The 20,837-nt window shown below is 38.2% G+C and overlaps 1 protein-coding gene and 1 pseudogene across 2 annotated transcripts in view; one reads left to right on the plus strand and one right to left on the minus strand.

The window, feature by feature from the left end:
• Positions 1 to 20,837, plus strand: part of MCU (mitochondrial calcium uniporter) — a 179,348-nt gene that overhangs the window by 54,605 nt on the left and 103,906 nt on the right. The gene's annotated exons all lie outside the window — the stretch shown is intronic.
• Positions 5,983 to 6,841, minus strand: LOC115285531 (annotated as a pseudogene).

Here is a 20,837-nt window from a genome sequence, read left to right on the forward strand (position 1 = left end):
TTTTGCCCAAACTCAGAATGCAGTTGATAGCATAGTATAGTTAATATGACTATCTAACCACGTACAAATAAAACAATGAAAACAATTTTATCCATAATGTTGCAAAATATGCAAATGGTTTCATTAGAGGTACTGTAAAAGATGATGGGAGAGGGTAATGAGTAGGAGGGAAGGAAGAGTTTATTAGCCTTTTGTTCTGCTTTATGCCAGCTCCTCCTTGAAAGTTATTATTTCTTGGGATGTGTCTTATGTTTAAAAGATTATTTTAGTAACCCGTAGGGCTTTCTGTTGCAAATATTAAAGGCAAATGACTTCATCAAGAATAAGGAAACCCTTTTTTCACCCATGAGTTACAGAAGCCCTCAGACCTTTTAGAATAAAAATAATACAAACTATTCTTTTTTTATTTCCTAAAGTTTATATCCATTGGAAAAAAATTAAAAGAAGGTTGGAAATTCAAAGTACTTTTTAAAAAAAAAAAAAAGTTTTATTTATTTTTGAGACAGAGACACAGCATGAGCAGGGGAGGGTCAGAGAGAGAGGGAGACACAGTATCTGAAGACAGGCTCCAGGCTCTGAGCTGTCAACAAAGAGCCTGATGTAGGGCTCGAACCCACAACCAAGAGATCATGACCCGAGCTGAAGCCAGACGCTCAACCGACTGAGCCACCCAGCGCCCCTCAAAGTACCTTTTATGTCAGTCTTTTCCCTTTTCTTTATTTTTATGTTCAGTAGGAAATGTGCAAGATTTTCTTGGATGTTAGGTACATTAAACCCAGCCTTCACCATTAGTTAGCATTGCTAATATACAGTAAAATCAAGACTGGCCACAGTTTCTGCAGTTCAAATATTAGTTTTTTTGGATGACCTCTCTGTGTTGCTAGGTATCAAATATGCCAGAAGCAGAAGACCTGGGTTTATTAATTATATTTCAATAGTTATAAATTAGCAACCTGCAGGTTAGGGCTGTTTGGACTCCTCAAACTCGAGTGCTGTTCAATCTTACCCTTAAATAATTTAAAAAATAATTTGCTTTTTTCAAATATACTTTTAGGAGATTTCAGAATCTTGTAGCTAAGACATTGAAACTGAACTTTTAGGACTATATATAGTTCCATTTCCCAGTGCTTCTGCTTCTCTCTCTGTAGAATTGGTAGGTCACTTCATGGCCTTCCGATCCTGTATTTCTAATCCTTATTGATCAGTTGGGATTGAAAACCAAGTTAATGAACAGGTGAACTTCTGTGTCTTAACAACTCTTTATTTCTACTGGTTTAAATATGCTCATTAAGCACTTTTCTAAAGGCCGGTAGATATGAAAGTGGGACGCAGAAAAGATTGTTCTTGTCGGGGAAACTCTTCTCTATAGGACCTGGTTTTGATGGTGTCTTCTATTCCTTTTTATAGCAGCTTTATTGAGATATAATTTATCATACAGTGAACTAACCCTAAATGTACAATTACTGAGTTTTGAGGTGTGTATATATTTATATAACCATCCCATAATCAAGCGGATCAGTTTACAGAGAAGAAAACTGAGACAAAGATAGGATAGAGACCCAGAGATTATATAGCGCCATGTGAATTCTTGCTTGTTTAGAAAGGAGTTTAGTTGGAAATCTTCTGAGAAGAATGAACATACCTATTTTGACACTGGGTTTTAGTATCAAATCAGTTCTTCTCAGCTCTTTTGTCTCTGGCATATTAGATTCTGATGAATTTATAAAGGATGAAAGTAAAGGATTTAGGATTTGTGTTTGAGTGCTGAATCTGCCCTCCTCCCTTTTTTGAGTGACTTTGATCAAATCACAAGGTTTCTGAAGTTTAGTCTTACCTCTAAAGTTTCTTATATTAAACCTTCTTATTTAGCATTTGTTGTTTTCATTTATTTCTGTGAATTCAAGTAACCGTTTGGTATCATTTCCTTACTCCTGTGCAAATGTGTTCCTATTCACTCTCTCTATGTTATTGTCAAATGTATTACATCCATGATCTCAATAATACAATTATATACATATTTTATTCAATAGAAATAAAGAAATATGTATTTATAATATATTTTATAACTACATTGTTACCTTTACTGAAGCCCTTTGATTTTTTTCATGCAGATTTGAATTACTTTTAGTGACATGTGCTTTCCGGCTAAATAGTATCCTTTACTATTTCTTGTAACACAGGCCTGCTAGCCATGAGTTCTTTTAGTTTTTGTTTATTTTGTGCTTAATGGTTTTCTACTTTTCTCTGAGACTGTATGTGTATATTGTTTTTCTCGCTGTCCTTTGGATGCATGATCTCTATCCATTATGTTCAAGTTTGTGGATTCTTTTGCTAATTCTAGTTCATATTTATAGTTCAGTCTTTCTAATGAATTTTCCTCTTGGTTATTATACTTCACAATTCCAGGATTTCTATTACTTAAAATCATTTCTGTATCTTAATGATAGTTTCTCTTTTTTAAAGTTTATTTATTTTGAGAGAGAGAGTGCATGTCATGGGAGGGGGAGAGAGAATCCCAAGCAGGCTCTACTTCCTAAGTGCAGAGCCTGATGCAGGGCCCAAACCCATATACCTTGAGATCATGACCTGAGCTGAAATCAAGAGTTGGACACTCGACTCAGTAAGCCACCAAGGCACCCCATGTATCTTACTGATGATATTTTCTATTTGATGAGAAATGTTCATAGTTTCTTATACTTTTTAAAGCATTGTTTCCTTAGTTTTTTGAACAATTTCTAATAGTTGTTTTGAGGTCAGCCTGTTATGTCCAACCTCTGAACTCTTTTAAGAGCAATTTCTATCGCTTGCTTGCTTTCCCTGTATATGGGTCCTATTTTCCTGTTTAGTTTTGTTTTGCATGTCTCATAATTTTTTGTCAAAAACTGGATGTTTTATTTTAATGTTTATTTTTAAAATTTAATTGCAGTATAATAAACATACATTGTGATACTAGTTTCAGTTGTACAATATAGTGATTCAACAATTCTATCCATTAGTCAGTGCTCATCATGGTAAGTGTACTTTTAATCCCCTTCTTGTATTTTGCCCACCCCCCACCCACCTCCCCTCTAGTAACCACCAGTTTGTTCTTTGTATTTAACAGTCTGGTTTTTTACTTGTCTCTTTTTTCTTTTTTTGTTTGTCTTATATTTTAATTGCCACATATGAGTGAAATCATATGGCATTTATTTTTCTCTGACTTATTTCACTTAGCATTAACTCTAGATTTATCCATGTTGTTGCAAATGGTAAGATTTCATTCTTTTCAATGGCTGAGTAGTATTCTGTTGTGTGTATATATCACATCTTCTTTATCCATTCATCTATCGATGGACACTTGGGTTGCTTCCATAATTTGGCTATTGTTAATTATGCTGTAGTAAACATAGGGGTTCCTATTTCTTTTCAAATTAGTGTTTTTGTATTCTTTGTGTAAATGTCCAGTAGAAGAATTGTTAATGATAATTCTCCTTTTAATTTTTTATGAACCCCCATACTGTTTTCCAAACCAGTTGCACCAGTTTGTATTCCCACCAACAGTGAAAGAAGGTTTCTCTTTTTCCACATCCTTGCCAACATTTGTAGTTCCTTTTGTATTTTGATTTTAGCCATTCTGACAGGTATGTGGTGGTATCTTATAGTTTAGATTTGCATTTCCCTAATGATAAGTAATGTTGATCATCTTTTCATTTGTCTGCTGGCCATCTGATCACTGTACATTTTATTTATTTTTAATGCTTGTTTAGTTTTTTGAGAGAGAGAGAGACAGACGGACAGACAGCATGAGCATGAGTTTGGAAGGGGCAGAGAGTTGGGGGCAGAGGATCTGAACTGGGTGCTGACAGCAGAGAGTCTGATGCAGTGCTTGAACTCACAAACTGTGAGGTCCTGACTTGAGCCGAAGCTGGACACTTTACCGACTCAGCCACCTAGGTGCTCCATAAACACTGGACATTTTAAATAACATATTGTGGCGACTGAGGATACTGATTCTACCCCCAGCTCCCACACGCTCACTGAGCTGGAGGTCATTGTTTGCTTGTCCATCTGTTTAGTGACTTGGCTGGACCATTTGGGCACTTCTTCTTCAGTATGTAGCTTCTGATGCTGTTTTTCAGAGGTCACAGTTTGCCATGAACAGAATTATCCCAAGATGATGCTGCTTTTAGCAGCACTCTCTTTGGCTGTCTCTGCCTGTTTTCTCTGTTAAGCTGTCTTCCTCTTTAGGTATCACAGGGCCACTGTTGGCCTCCACTAATTGCCAGCTGATTGCTTTATTGTTATCAATAGTGCTTGTGGCATTTCCCCCGCGGGCTGACAGGGTAAGATTTGGGCCTTGTTGCAGGGTTAGGTTTTTGAGGCTAGCCTTTGAGGTTTGTTCTAAACCTAAGAGGACTCTTCTTGGTTGTCTCTTTCCATTATTCTCCCTGGTAAAATTCTAGCTGTTCTGTGGTTTAATTTGTTATTCTTGTAGAGTCTCATAATTGCTTACCACAGAAATCTCTTGTTTTCTGTATTGTCCTGAGGCTTCTACTTCCCCCACTCTGTGTTGCAAATAAAAATTCATTTCCTTCGGGAAAAGCTTCAGCACGCTCTCTTCTTCTGTCTGCCTCTTCCTTTGGGCTTAACCTCCGCCCTTGAGGTGAGCGTGAAGACAATGACCCCTTCTTTTGGAATGAAACGCCTCCTTGATCTCTCAGCTTCTTCTCTTGTGGAAACTTCCCTCTGAGCAAGCTCTGGGGTAAGGGCCGTGGGATCCCAGCGTTCTTGGCCTGTCTGCGGAGGTAGAACCTCTACCCTACGAATGAGGGGAAGAAGTGAACCCCAGACCTCTCAGAGGCTCTGGTCTTTATGGAGCTTTGGCAACAGAGATGGAAGTATGAGAAATTCCGGTGGACTGCCCTCCCAGGCAGATAACTATAGCCCCCAACCGGAAGTTGGGGGTAGAGGAAGGCCTACATTCTTGGTTATACTCATTCAGAGTAGAGCTTCCATCATGCTGATCTTGGGGAAAGACGGGAAGGGAACAGGTTGTGGTTCAAATGTCACACACTTTTGCTGGTCTTTCAGAGATTTAGTAGATTTTCTTGAATAAATAAATTTCTTTCATTTGCTACATACTTTTAGGACAATTTCTAGAACCTTCAAATACTTCGTTGGTTTTTCGTTTATAATTTTCACCACTTGTTTTGCTGGGTAGATGGTCCATAGAACTCCTCAAATTGGCATTTTAGAAGTTGTCTCCTTTTGTATTTATCTTTCCCATTTTACTTTGCAATGATCCTACTACTTTTTCATTTTTCTTTTTTAAGTTTATTTTGAGAGAGAGAGAGTGTACAAGAGAGCAAGAGGAGGAGAGGCAGGGGGAGGGAGGGGGAGAGAGAGAATGAATGAATGAATGAATGAATGAATGAATCATAAGCAGGCTCCACACCGTAAGTGCAATGCCTGACCCGGGGCTCAATCTCATGAACCATGAGATGCTTTTTCTCCTTTCCTGCTTTTTCTTCTGAAAATGTGTTCTTGATGCTCATTTTCTCCTCTCTGGATTTAGAAGTTATATGAGATACACACACTACACACACACACACACACACACACACACACGCGCGCGCACGCACGCACAATTTAAACCCTTATGGTGTTAATCTGACTTAAAGTTTAATCAGTATCTCTACCTTTCTTTCATATAGTCCATAAGTTTTAGTGTGCTTTTACTCCTGTCATTCCCTCTTTCATACAAACTGTTCTTTTTATCTAGTTTTTAGTTCCACTTTTTATTCTTCCAAGTTAATCGTTGTCATTATCACTGGTTTTTATATAGTGCTGGGTTAGATTTAGCTCAGCCTTCACCTGCATCTTTGTTCAGCTCTCCCTTCCTTTTAGGTTCAGTGTTCCTCTTTTGAAGTACATTCTTTTTTTTTTTTTTTTTTTTTTTTTTTGAGATGGAGCCGTTATTTAGTCAGGTTCTTTTTCAGACACTCAGAACACCAGTTTGTGAGGGTAAAGCCCATCCGTGAGAGCAAACACAGAGCAGGGTAGCCCTGAAGCTGAGGGACAGCTTTGATTTTTGGCAGAATTTGCGAGTCCACAGCTCTCTGATCAACCTTGCGCTGCTCTGTGATCTCGTATTTTTCTTTTTCGGTATCAAAGATCTCCCCTTCCTGGTGTCTGGGTTTACGCACCTTCTTTTTCTTAAAATCAGCATCTGTGAGGTGTTTGGGGATTTTCACAGTGCTGATTCAATTTTCGTGGACGTGGCAATCACAGACTTTTGGTGTGTTCTTCGCAGAGGAACGCGATTGAGGGACAGAGGTCCAGTCACAAGTAGCAAACCACTGGTCAGTTGCTTCAGAAAAACCACCGTCTCGCCCCTGTGGCGCCCAGTGAGGATGATCAGGATGGTCCCAGGCGTGATGCTGGCTCGCAGTGTCCTCACGTGCTGACTGAATGGTTTTTTGCCGTGGCTCAACAGCTTCCGAGGCACGTCTTCGGGAGGGCAATACCTGGGCACCTTGCGGAGTTTAACCACTCGGGTACCACAGTTCTTGTCACCACCGACTGGTTTTGTGACCGTAGCAAGAACCTTCTCCTCCTTTTTTATCCTGGATTTAGCTGCTGAGTACTTCCTTTTGTACATGGCCTTCCTTGAACACATAGCAGATCGGGAGTACCTGCCAATTCCTCGCGCTAGGACGGGGTTTCGGCTGCAGTGGGGCTTCCCCTTCTTTGGCGTTTTAGCCTTGAGGTGACCCTTCTTGACCTTGCCACCAGCAACAGCCTTCTTGGCTTCGGGTTTCTTCTCCTGCGAAGCTGGCTCCTCGGCTTTTTCGCCCGCCATCCGGGAGGCCGAAGCACGCATGCAAAAGCAAAGGGCTTTCTTACGAATTTAGGCCCGGCCAGCCTAAACTCGGGCTCACAGACTTCAACAACACAGTGGACCCACGTGGAGCGAGCCTGAAGTACATTCTTTAATAGTTCTGTCTCTTAAGACATGTTTGTAATAAACTCTCTTATTCTGTGTTTTCATGAAAATATTTCCATTTTCCCTTATCCTTTAATGATTGTTTAGTTGCATGTAGAATTTAGGTTGATGGTTACTTTATCTTAGCCTTTGAAAAACTTTTAATGTTTATTTTTGGAGAGAGAGAGAGAGAGAGAGAGAGACAGTGCGAGCAGGGGAGGGTCAGAGAGAGCGAGCCACAAAATCTGAAGTAGGCTTAAGGCTCTGAGCTGTTTGGACAAAACCCAACATGGGGCTCAGACTCACAAACTGAGATCATGACCTGAGCCAAAGTCAGAGGCCTAACCGACTAAGCCACCAGGTGCCCCTAAAAAATAAAATCTTAAAAAAAAAAAGATACATACAAAAAAATAGAAAAACTTTTGAGGACTATGAAAATCATAGGCAAGAACCTTATAGAGTTTCTAGAAATGAAAACTAGTAACTAAAATTTCAAATTCATCGTTCAAATAGCACATTGAAGAACCAGTAAATCAGAGGCCAGATATAAAAATCACCCATGATGCAGCAGAAAAAAAGAAGGCTTAAAAAAAATCATCATATGCTACTAGCTGATCCACAGAAATATAAGACTGATAATGGGGAATAAAATAACATTTAAAAGGGTATTTGATTAAGAATTTTCCAGAAATGATAAAAGACAGGGTCCTCAGATTCAGGTACAATGGAAGTCCCAAAATAGTAAATAAAAACAAATCTACATCTAGATATATGACTGTGAAGTAGAAGGAACACAAAAATAGAACATAGTAAAAGAAACTATAGCTCATGAAAAGATAGCACTAATCTCTAGGGAAATGCAAATTAAAACCACAATGAGATACCTCCCATTAGCATAACTGTTAGAGAAAAACAAAACAAGAAAACAAAAACAAAGTAAGAGCACTGGCAAGTATGTGGAGAAATTGGAACCTTCTGCAGTGCTGGTGGGAATACAAAATGGTGCAGCCACTGTGGAAAACAGTGTAGCGTTTCCTCAATAAATCAAAAGTAGAATTACAATATGATCCAGCATCTGCACTAGGTATATATCTACAAAAACTGAAAAGAAAGACTCCAACAGTAATTTGCACAACAGTGTTAACAGCAGCATTATTCACAATATAGCTAAAAGGTGGAAACAACCCAGATATCCACTGATGGATAAACAAAAATGTGGCGTATAGATACAATGGAATATTATCAGCCTTAAAAAGGAAGTAAATCCTGATACATGCTACAACACAGGACAAATACTTGATTCCACTTACATGAAGTACCTAAAATAGAGATTCATAGAGACAGAAGGTAGAAGCATGGTTACCAGGCACTGGGGTAAGGGTAATGAGAAGTTATTCTCTAATAGATACAGAGTTAGTGTTTGGGATGAGTAAAAAAAAATTCTAGAGATGGCAGTGACGGTTGTACAACAATGTGAAAGTACTTAATGCCACTGAACTAGTTAAACATGGTTAAGATGGTAAATTTTATTATGCATATTTTACCAAACACTCAGAAAATTAGAGGAAAAAATATGATGATTTTCAGAGAAACAACCGACTGATAGAAGATGTCTGAACAAGATGGAATAACATCATCAAAAGGCCAAGATCCTGGGCCCCTGGGTGGCTCAGTGGGTTAAGCATCTGGCTTTGGCTCAGGTCGTAATTTCACGTTCGAGCCCAACATCAGGCTCTGTGCTGATGGCTCAGAGCCCGGAGCTAGCTTCGAACTCTGTCTCTATCTCTCTGTGTCCCTCCCCTGCTCATTCTTATTCTCTTTCTCTTTCTCTCTCTCTCAAAAGTAAATAGACATTAAATTTTTTTAAGATTTTACTTTTTTAATTTTATTTTTTTCTATTTTGAGAGAGAAGGAGAGGAGAGAGAATTTCACACAGGCTCTGCACTGTCAGCTCAGCCTGATGTGGGGCTCAGTCCCATGAATCCGTGAGATTATGATCTGGGCAGAAATCGAGAGTTGGATACCTAACTGACTAGCCACCCAGGTACACCCCAAGATTTTATTTTATTTTATTTACTTTTTACAATGTTTATATTTGAGAGAGAGTTCTTGTGAGCGGGGTAGGGCAAAGAAAGAGGGGGACAGAGAACCTGAAGTGGGCTCTGTGCTGACATCAGTGGGCCTGGTATGGGGCTTCAACTCACAGATTGTGAGATCATGACCTGAGCTGAAGTCAGATGGTCAGCTGACAGAGCCAACCAGGTTCCCCAAGATTTTATTTTTAAATAATCTTTACATCCAGTATGGACTCAAACTTACAACCCCAAGCATCAAGAATCACAAGCTCTGTCAACTGAGTCAGCCAGGCACCCCTGTCTGTATTTATCGTAAACAAATATGCTTTATAGTCTGTATCAGATATTTTTTGTATCCAAAATTCTTGGGGTTAAATGTTTAACATTATCCATGATGGATTGTTTCCTCATGTGTTTGGTTTTTTGAATAATAAACTTACCTTCACTGGGTTTTGTTTGTAGTAATTCTGTGTGTCCTGGGTCGAGGGTTTTGTCTCCAGAGATATACTGGTTTGACTTTTCTGAGTGTCCGAGGTTACAGTGTCTCAGCACCACTTTCTGTATTTCTCAGCTTGAGACTGTTCACGTGCTGTTTGAATAGAGGCCAGACTAAAGATGTAATTCCGTGCCATATTCCTGTGGTATGAATAAATTCCTTATAATTTATTCCTTCATTGAGGATGTAGCAATTCAAGGTTCCTTGTTTTATGGGAGGATCTTAGTTGTAACTTTATATTTTAATAGCTCAGATGTTTGTCTCAGTCCCCTGGTATTTTATTTGTTTGTTTGTTTTTAATTATGGTAAAACATAACTTTTCATCTTGCAAAGCTGAAACTTTATACTCATTAAGCAACAAACACCTCCCCATTCCTTCTTCTTGCTGGCTTCCATCAACCCCCATTTTACCTTCTATATGTATGAGTGTGTTTTACATACCACATGTAAATGGAACAATACAATATTTGTCTTTTGGTGACTGGCTTATTTCACCTAATGTCCTCAAGTTCCATTTCATAGCATATGTCAGAATTTACTTTTTTTTTTTAAGGTGAATAATATTCCATTGTATGTATATAGCACTTTTTGCTCATCCACTCATCTGTTGATGCAAACCTAGGTCTTCACCTTGTGGCTACTGTGAATAGTGCTACTATGAAAATGGATGTGCAGATATCTCTTTGAGGAATTTTTTTTTTTGGGGGGTATATAGCCAGAAGTGGGATTGCTGGATCATATGGTAGTTCTGTTTTTAATTTTTGAGGAACCATCATACTGTTTTCCATAGCAGCTGTACACTTTTTAGATTCTCACCCATAGCGCATAAGGGTTCCAATTTCTCCACACCCTTGTCAACAATTATTATTATTATTAATAGTCATCCTAATGGGTGTTGAGCTGGTATTTCATGTAGGTTTGGTTTGCGTTTCCTTGGTGATTAGTGAAGTTCAGCATCTTTTCATGTGCTTGTTGTGTTGGCCATTTGTAGACCTTCTTTGGAGAAATGTCTTCTTAAGTCTCTTGTCCCTTTTTTAATTGAGTTGCTTGGATTTTCTGTTGTTGTTATTGAATTATGGGGGTTCTTTATTTAACTTTATCAGGAAATGATTTGAAAATATTCTTCAGTTCCATAGGTTGGCTTTTTACTCTCTGGCTGTGTCCTTTGATGTGCAGAAGTTTTTAATTTTAATGTAACCCACCCTGGGGAGTTCTAAAACCCAAGCCTGCAGATTACCCAGACCAGGCAACTTTCTCCAGGGCTCTGGTTTTCATTTCTCAATTAATTTTTAGGCCCATGGGAATTTTTTCTTTTTTTTCTCAGTGCTTGGGTATACATTTTAAAGGGTATTTGTTATGTATTTTAACTAGCATTTCACCATGTTTTGTGGAAGAGAGTTTTTAGTTTATCTGGTCTAAAGATGTGAGTGCGATCTGGCTGCAACATCTGTCGCCCATTGGTCTCCAGGCTGGATTCAGCTGATCTGGCTGGTTAGGTGGGGGGGGCCCTTCCTCTCCCCTGCTCCATGTGGCTCCCTCCTGAAACTGCATGCTTCTTTGAAGAGGAAGACCTTTCTTGATAGAGAAAGACCATTCTTCGGTCAAACGTATATGAGTAGCCATGCTTCCCTGCTAGAACCTCCAAACAGGTTCTTGAGACCTCTCTGTAGGAGGAGGTCCAAGATTCCGGACACTCCAAATGAGGCACTGCATGTGGCAGTCTGCCTTCTTTCTTTCTTTCTTTTTTAAAGTATGAGTAAGAACAAAGTACTACCTGCTCTAATGAATGATATTTTGCTTATGTGAATTAGGCTAGGTACCTTTTAAAACCCTAGGATTAAAGGAGTCTTACTTAATCACAGTATACCTGCTTTGGACAGCTGGTGGTTGCCACAAGGCAAGCAAAAGGACTCAAATTCAATTTAAGCTATGTCTTAGTGCTACCACAGCTGTGGCTAGCCTGAGGGAAGATGAATTGATAGTCTCTAAAGTTTCTTACAACTTCTTTGCAAACTTAGATAACACAACCCATTTATAAGCTATATAATGGTACTCTGTTATTTTCTTTATGGAATGCCCACACAAAAGGATGGTGTAAGATGGGGGAAGAATCTCAGTACTTTTTAAATGGAGTTTTTATATGTTATATTATGTCATAAGCTGGTGCGGAATGTATAGCAAATAATGAGAAGATATATTGTTCACTGTTTCCCTTTATACCTATACAGCTGAAAATACTGAAAACACAGAGCTATTTTTCCTTGGGCTTTATTGGATGTGGAATGCAGCAAAGTAGTTTTTGGATCCAGGGTATCTGTGATTAGCTCATAACAAGGTTGGCCCCTGAGGTTGTCTTTTATTGCCCTTAGTTTTTATCAAATAGAGAAAGCCCATAGGCATGAGTTAGCAGAAGGTGAAACGCGTGGCTTCATTACTTCCAGAGACTTGATAGCAATGTAGTTGCGTACCTTACTGCTGAGTCGTAAATCTGTGCCACTCTTGAACTCTTTGGCCAGTTGTTTTTCTGGAGATATTCGCCAATCAAGTGAAGGAACTATGTAGTGATTTCCAAAGGGATTTTTCCCCCTTTGGAGGATGTGATTAAGGATCTTGAAGATGGGAGATTGTTTTGGATGATCTAGTTGAGTTTAATCCCAAAGGTCCTTATGATTATAGGGAGACAGGAGATGAGAATTAATAGTAGGAGATACGATGTCAGAAGCATGAGGTTGGAGTGGTGTGAGGCAAGGAATGCAGGAGACCTCTAGAAGCTGAAAAAAGTAAGGAGATGAATGCTCCTGTTAGAGATTCTAGAAACCTTGACTTTATTTAGCCCACTGAGACTCATTTTGAATTTTTGACCTCCAGGACTATAGGAGAATAAATATATGTGTTGTTTTAAGCCACTGAATTTGTGATAATTTATTACAAAGACAAAGTAATAAAACAAGATCTGACTTACTGTAGCTGTGTGGTAAAGGCACTGTGGTGATAAAATATTTGTAGTTTCTGAGTACTTTGATTTTTGCTTAAAGAAAAACTTGGCTAACGTGTTTTTTAGTTTTAGGTGTCTTCATAGTTTTATATCCTAGTTGTTAGTACTAAGATTGTCTAATGTCACTTTCCTTCTGTTTCTGATAGTGAAATGAGAAGTAGACCAGAGCTGCAATGTTAAAGTATAAAATTCACACTAATAATTCCATTACTGTTATACATTACCAAACCAATGCCTTCCTTTTCATTTTTCTGTTGCCAATATGATCACTTACATTGTTTGCCTCAGAACCAAGAAAGAAAATGAAATTATTAAGAGCTAATAATTTGTGTCTTTATAGGCATATCTGAGACTCTTGTGTTTTGAGCAAATACAGGCTTCTTTCAGAAGTAAATGTATTTAAAAAGCATAGTGAAAGGAATGTTCCCTTTAAATGAGTAACCAGTAAGGTTCACAAATACAGTGTGTTTCTGAAACTGATTAACGTTTAGCAGTTGTTAAATTTTCTGCTTAATTTTCAAATTGTGTCATGGGGAAATTTTATAAAATTAAGTAACCATCACATGAAAAGATGTTCAACATTTATATGTGAAAACAACAGTTTACAAAATGACATAGTTTTGTTCTAATCCCTTATTTGTAGGTAAATCCTCTCTGGGTGAGACTACCTAGTGAAAGAAACAGAGAAAGGAAGATTTTTTAATTTTTAAACTCTTTGGAGCCTAAGTCATAATTTGTAACTAGAGCATGGGGTATTGTTGCTGATTACCCTGAATGACTGCCTTACACAGCATACGTCTGTTGGCTTGTTTGATTTTTATCACTGAAAGATTCTGTTGTTTAACAAACTATATTTATTCACTGCAAGTAAGTTAGAAAACACAAATATGTGAACATAAGACCCAGTGATATAGTAATAGTTAACACTTTGGTATAGAGCTTTTCTGACTTTTCCTGTAAATGCTATTTTCTAAGCTGTTTTTTTAATCACATAGCATTATATTGAATGTCTTCTCACGTGATACTTACAGCATAATTTTAACATATATTAGGTTTTCGGATAGCTTAAGTTTAGTATCTGGAATCAGACTTTGATTGTGAACTTTTCAGCTTAACACTTATATGATCTGGCAAATAAACCTCATTTGTAAAATGAAGATAAGGTACAGGATTGTTATGAAGTTGAGGTCATATAATGCATTTCAGGCAAAATCTCATACACTGTATCATTTAATAAATAGTCACTATCTTTATTCAAGTGCTCAGGTATATGCATGTACTATATGTAACATTCCTTATTGTTGGAAAACTTTTTCTAATGTTTTACAATTACACAAAAAATGCAATATTTAAGCAACTTCTTAAATGCCAAGAAGACTTAAGAAGTATGGGATTGGGGTATTGAATCTTAGTACCTCTCATATTCAAGGGTAACATCTATATACTTTTTTAAATTTTTCAGTAGAGTGACCAGCCTAGTCTTATTTTGTGGGGAAATACATATACAATATGTACTGCTGTAGCCTTTTTATGCTGTATCACTGATGCTGATTTTTTACTTCTCTTTTTAAAAAAATTTTTAATGTTTATTTTTGAGACAGAGAGAGAGAAAGAGAGAGAGATAGAGACAGAGAGAGAGAGAGAGAGAGTGCTCATGTGGGAGAGTGGTAGAAAGAGAGAGAAACATAGAATCCAAAGCAGACTCTAGGCTCTGAGCTGATAGGTCACAGCCTGACATGGGGTTCGAACCCATGGTCTAGGAGATTGTGACCTGAGCCAAAGCCTGAGTAGAAGTTGCACCTTTAACTGACTGAGCCATCCAGGCACCTTTTTAGGTTCCCTACTTACAAGTTTAATTTAGACTATGATATGTGAAAAGAAAACATTTTAAATTATGTTTACTTAAGTATGTTATTTATACATTAAGGTATATGATAACAATTGGTGCATGAATAGACCTATAGTTATAATGCTCTCTTTGCCAGTGATTAGGTGTTTGATTTTGGACAAATTACTGTAATACCACTGGACTATAGTTTCTTCTGAGTAGAATGAAAGCATTGGAGTAGATCATTAAATTTCAAATTTGAGTAATCTGCAGATCCTTTTATTTTTAAGTTTATTTATTCATTTTGTGAGAGCCAGAGAGAGTGAGAGAAGGAGGGGCAGAGAACGGGGGAGAGAAAGAATCCCAAGCAGGCTCTGCACTCTTGGCACTGAGTCTGATGTAGGGCTCGAACTCCTGAAATGCGAGATCATGCCTGAGCTGAAACCAAGAGCTTAACCGGTTTACTGAGCCACCAGGTGCCCCTCCAGATCTTTTAAAAGGCACAAATATTCCAAGTAACTATATTGTTGTTTTTAATTATATATATAACTATAGTGCTGGACAAACATGAAGTTAAATAGAAATTCCTTCTGTTGCATCCATTTTGAGCTATAAACCAAAGCAAATGAACTATAAACAAAAGTATAAAACCAACATACTAACAACATTAATATGATGAATGATAATGGTTTGCTGAAACTAAAATGCTGCTTCCAATGTGAATATGTTGTCCTTTCCTGTCCTGTAGGTTCTTTTGAATTGAGCCACCTGGACCACTGGGCACAATATGATCAGTTAATTCTCCTAATACATTGTTTCTGTTAAAACTATTGAGGGCCGCCTGGGTGGCTCAGTCGCTTACGCGTCCAGTTCTCGGTTTCAGCTCAGGTCATGATCTCATAGTTTATGGCTTCTAACCCCGCATCAGGCTCCGTGCTGACAGTGTGGAGCCTGCTTGGGATCCTTCTCTCTCTCTCTCTGCCCCTCTTGTGCACTCTCTCTGTCTCTCTCAAAATAAATAAGGTTAAAAAAAACTATTTACAATCTTTTATTTAGTTCATCATGATATCATTTGACCTCTGCTGGCTCAACTATTTTGCTGCCTCTGCTTTTCTCATTAGCTTCAGATAGTGAGGGAATCTGATGACTTCCTGTGTTGGTTAACACAAATGTGGGCCCAGAAATATCCCTGCAACACTAATTTCATTCAGATCCAAAGTTTCAAAGATTATCAGTGATATAGGCACAAAATTAAAAATTTCTTATAGAGGACTTCTTAACTCTTGAATATATAGCCACAGATCTGGACTATGGTCCCCACTGAGAACACAAGTATATCATTAAGATGCTTTTACAATTCTGTGATTAGGAGGCTTTTCCAATAAGTAATGATAGCAATATATACACACATTCCAGGGTCTCACTGTCTTAGGTTAGGGAAATGTGTTTATGAAACTAAACAAGGTTAGAGTAGTTTTATTTATTTATTAAAATTTTTTTTGTTATGTTTATGTATTCTTGAGAGAGAAAGAGAGAAGGGGAGGGAGAGACACAGAATCGGAAGCAGGCTTCAGGCTCTGAGCTGTCAGCACAGAGCCTGTTGCCAGGGGCTCGAACCCACGAGCCGTGAGATCATGACCTGAGCCAAAGTTGGACAGTTAACCAACTGAACCACCCAGGTGCCCCTTGATTAGAGTATTTTTAAAAAAAAAAATTTAATGTTACTTATTTTTGAGAGAAAGACAGGGGAGGGGCAGAGAGAGAGGGAGACACAGAATCTGAAGCAGGCTCCACGCTCTAAGCTATCAGCACGGAGCCCAGGGCAGGGCTCAAACTCACAAATTGAGATCATGACCTGAGCTGAAGTCGGATGCTTAATCGATTGAGCCACCCAGGTGCCCCTAGAGTATTTTTAAAACAAGCAACTAAGAAATCATACTGCCCTATTGCAATAGGAGCAAAAATCCCTCTGTGGAGGTAATTTTGCCCCCCTAAGAGCTATTTGGCATGTTTGGAAACATTTTGGTCATTAGCAACTTGTGTGGGGCGGCATTGCTTCTGATATTAGTGGCTAGAGGCTAGGTGTGCTTCTAAACACACTGGACAGCACCCTGCAACAAGGAATCACCCAGCCCAAGATGTCAGTAGTAACAAAGTTAAGAAACCCTACTTTCTTAAGAAAGTGTAGCCACCCCAAGGTTAGTTTTCAAGATAAAGGGAACAGTGCGATCATATTCATAAGAACTTTATTATTGGAAATACAAAACACCCCATAGTCTATCCTCTAATGTAGACAGCGATGTCTAAAATCACTTATTTGTGAAAAAGATACTAACTGTAAGAAATTTTTTGTTTTTGGTAATGAGTCTAGGAACACAGTACTACTCAAGTTTTCTTAAAGTAAATATGGTATCTGGGGCACCTGGTGGCTCAGCCGGTTAAGCATCCAACTCTTGATTTTGGCCCAGATCATGGTCTCATGGTTTTTGGGATATAGCTCCACAGCGGGCTCTGCACTGGCAATGCTTGGGATGCTTGGGATGCTCTCTCTCCCTCACTCTCTGCCCCTATTCTGCTCAGGTGCTCTCTCGCTCTCTCTCTCAAAATAAATAAATAAACATTAAAAAAGTAAATCAGATTTCTATGTTTTAGTTGCAGAAGCTGTTGCCAAAAAAATAAACTTTAGTTTGTCTTACAGTTTTTTTTAACTTCGGTATATACATCTTTCTGTTCCACAATTGAATTTGAAAGAATAACCTTTCCAGTTGTGGTTCAAAATCATATCAAAGTGAAGCCTGAAATATGAAAGTCTACCTGTATATAACCTTACTGAATGAGAAAAGCATTGAATATTTTCAGCACTGGATTATTTTTCTTATGAATATTTTGGGTAGCTTTTGTTTTGCATTTGTTTTACTTATTACAGAAAATTTTCAGAAACACACAAAATAAGGACAATAGTTTAATTAACCTGTGATCTCTGACATACCCATCAGCCATCTCTGCATATGAACATTATGTCATTCTTGTCCTCCAACAAGCTCCCTTCCCAGAATTACTGTTAAGCAAATATTATTATGTATCTTATTAGACGTCTTATCAGACATCATATTATTCTATCCATAAATACTTTGTAACTCTGGTTTTTTTTTTTAATGCTTTTTATTTATTTTTGAGAGATAGAGAGAGACAACTGGAGCAGGGGAGGGTCAGAGAGAGAGGGAGATACAGAATCTGAAGCAGGCTCCAGGCTCTGAGCTAGCTGTCAGCACAGAGCCTGACTCGGGGCTCGAACCCACGAACTGTGAGATCTGACCTGAGCTGAAGCCGATGCTTAACCAACTGAGCCCCCCAGGCGCCCCTGTAACTCTGGTTTTAAAGGAAGGTGGAAAAGGTGTTGTCTTGAGTGTAAGTTACTGGAGAAATTGAGTTGTAGTGAGTCTTTGGAATGGAGGCTTATTAGATGGATACATGGATAATCCAGAGTCTTCCATATAGTAGGAGTTCTATTAAACTTTTGTTGAATTGAAAAATCTAATAAATGATTGCATGAAGTAATATTGTAATTTTAATGTGTGCAAAGCTAGTTTACTCACTTTTAAAAGTAGTTTTTATGCCACCTTTAATTTTAGCATCAGCTTTAATCACAGCCTGGCCCCCATTAACTGCTTTTCTCCTTCCTCCTGGCATTTTACTAATCCATATCTTTTCTTTGGCCCTTTCCCAAGTATATATTCATGAGACCTGATCCTTGAAAGTCTGTTATCACTTTTGTTCTTCCCCTTAAGAACAAAATTCTTTGGAATCTTAAAACTCTTAAAGCTAAAGAAATGGGTTTGAAGCAAGGGAGTGACATGAAAAGACTAGCATTTTAGAAAGATAATTTTGGTTGTGTTGTGGAGAATGGAGAGTAGGCAGGGAGCATAGAATTGGTGCAGTCCAGACTTGGAGATACAGAAACAGATGGATTTCACAGCTATTTAAGAGATAGAACCCACAGTCTTTGGTGACTGAATGAAGGCAGGAAGGAAGGTGGGAGTAAAAAGTTAACAACGAAGGCCAAGTTTATAATTTCAACAACTAAATGATAGTGCCATTTTCTGAGAGAAGGAATACAAGGGATAGAGCAAGTTTGCTGGAAAAATAGTCTTTGATTTCCCAATTTGGTGAGTGGCATGGGGCAAAAAAATCTTCTTTTGACTCTTAACGTAGTGTTTTAGTGAAACAAGAATTGTTTTACTTGAGCAGTACTGTGATTTCATTCATACTTTTAAACTAGTTTATGAGAATAAAGTCTTTTGGGCTACTTGTACTGCTAGTTCTTGATAGCGTGCAAGTTTTGCGTAGTCATTTACCTAGACCAGGATTTATTTCTGGACACTCACTCGCCAGACATAGTGGACAAGATGCTTGAGAGAAATAACAGAGGTGGGCACGTGTTATAAGGGAACCCTCCAGTCCCCCGTCTACTCTCTACTTAGTTGTCCCTTGTGACTTAGAGGTGACTAGCTGTTTGATTTACTTTGTTGATAGAAGACCAAGTCCTGAGAGAAAATGACCTTAGATTTTCCTTGTTGCATGCACACTTAAGTTTACTTTTTTAGAAAGAATACTGTTCTGTTTAGAAAGAATACTGAATTGTCCAAGCTTTGTGAAGGATCAGTGTGGTATAGGTATTCAGAAACTTTCAAAAATGATACATTAAGGTTTCATTTATGCACTAGTTAAAATAGATTTTTTCCTTCCTTTATTTGAGCTTATTTTTTTTAACTATATGATTCTTAAATTCACATGGTTAACATTTAGTAGACCTTTGACACCTAAGAAATTTAGAATGAAAATCTTCACTAATTTCTGTTCTTTTCACGAAAGAACATTTCAACCCTCTTTTCTGCTTCAGATTTATATACTTATGTATATTTATCAGGATATTTGGTACCAAGTCACCAGTAGGTTTGCCATTATTACCATTTGGATCAGGTGAGTGCCAAGACAGGGCTAGTACACTAGTTAAAGCGGAACACATGAGTTTCATGTGAGCTTCTGTGATTGAAGGATCCTGAGAGCACCTCGGGGTAAAAGCTGGAGCCAGTGTCATTTGGGGAGGGTGGATCTCACTTGTGGGTAATCCTTGGCTCTTCCAAAGCTCCAAGACTAGACCGTTCCAATGTGTATATTTACCATCAAATTGTGAATCCTGTTCCAACTGTAATAAAATACATGTAAGTAATAATTCAGACGTGGCCATTCTTTCAGGTAAGGTTCAGAGTCTTTGGAAGTTTTCATTAGTGATTTCAACACTTTTTAAATTATTAGTATTTGTTTCACTGTTGACTTTGTCAGTCTTTTGGGAATCAAACTTTTTATCCAAGGGAATAGTTCATCAGCAAACTTCTAGAGGAAGATCAAGTGCAAAAGGATCTCCAAAAGTAGCTTCACCTGATCTTAGCATTTTTAAACCTATCATGAGAGAGAAAATAAACAGAAGAGAAGGTAACAAAATGAAGCAAAGCCTTTTTCAAAACGGCCATAATGGTCTCCTTTAAATACCAAAATGGTCAACATTTACCTGCTTATTTCTGTAAAGGGCCAACTCATACAGCCCTTCCAGCTCCGCACTGCAAGACTGCAGGGAGTGAAATTCTTGTGTGTGGAATATAGGGGCCTAGGATCTGGGGGTCTGGCCACCACCAGCTGGGACTCCTGCCAGCAAAGCCTTTGAGGATGGAGTAGAGGGAAAGCCGGTGGCGGTCCATGGAGACGCAACCAGCCCAGCCTCCCAAAAGGGAGTCCAAGGGTTGAGGCAAAATCCATTTTCTTTATGAATCTAAAAGACACCTGGTGAAAAAACACTTAGAAGAATAACTGCTGAATAGAAGTGATTTGCTTCTCCTTACTATCTCCTTTATCCATTTCTCTTCCCATTCTTTAACAACAAAAACAACAAATACCACTAAACTTTGCAGGTTCAACTTCCAGCTTCCATTGGCCAACACCTAAAGACTATTAGCATATTGTAAGTTTTGGGGCGCCTGGGTGGCTCATGTGGTTGAACGTCTGACTCTTGATTTTGGCTCATGGTTGTGAAATGGAACCCTACCTTGGGTTCTGCTCTGAGCATGGAACCTGTGTAGGATTCTATCTCTTAAATAAAATAAAGAATATTATAATTTTTTTCTTGGCTATGTGACAAATTTTAAATCCTGGGGGAAAAGAAAAGTGTGGTAGAAGAATATACCTTAACTTTATTGTTTTTTTACTTTACTGTTCCATGTAGCTTTTTGGAATTCTGTAGCTTGATCTGCCCCTGGATCTTAGTATTGTATTTTAAACATGATTTATTTATTTTTTATTTTTTTAAAGTTTATTTATTTTTAGTGAAACAGAGAGCATAAGTAGAGGAGAAACAGAGAGAGGGAGAGAGAATCCCAAGCAGGCTCCACACTGTCAGCACAAAGCCTGATGCAGAGCTCGAACTC

Source organism: Suricata suricatta, chromosome 2 (genome assembly GCF_006229205.1).
Source record: "Suricata suricatta isolate VVHF042 chromosome 2, meerkat_22Aug2017_6uvM2_HiC, whole genome shotgun sequence".
In the NCBI taxonomy this organism is placed as follows: Eukaryota; Metazoa; Chordata; class Mammalia; order Carnivora; family Herpestidae; genus Suricata; species Suricata suricatta.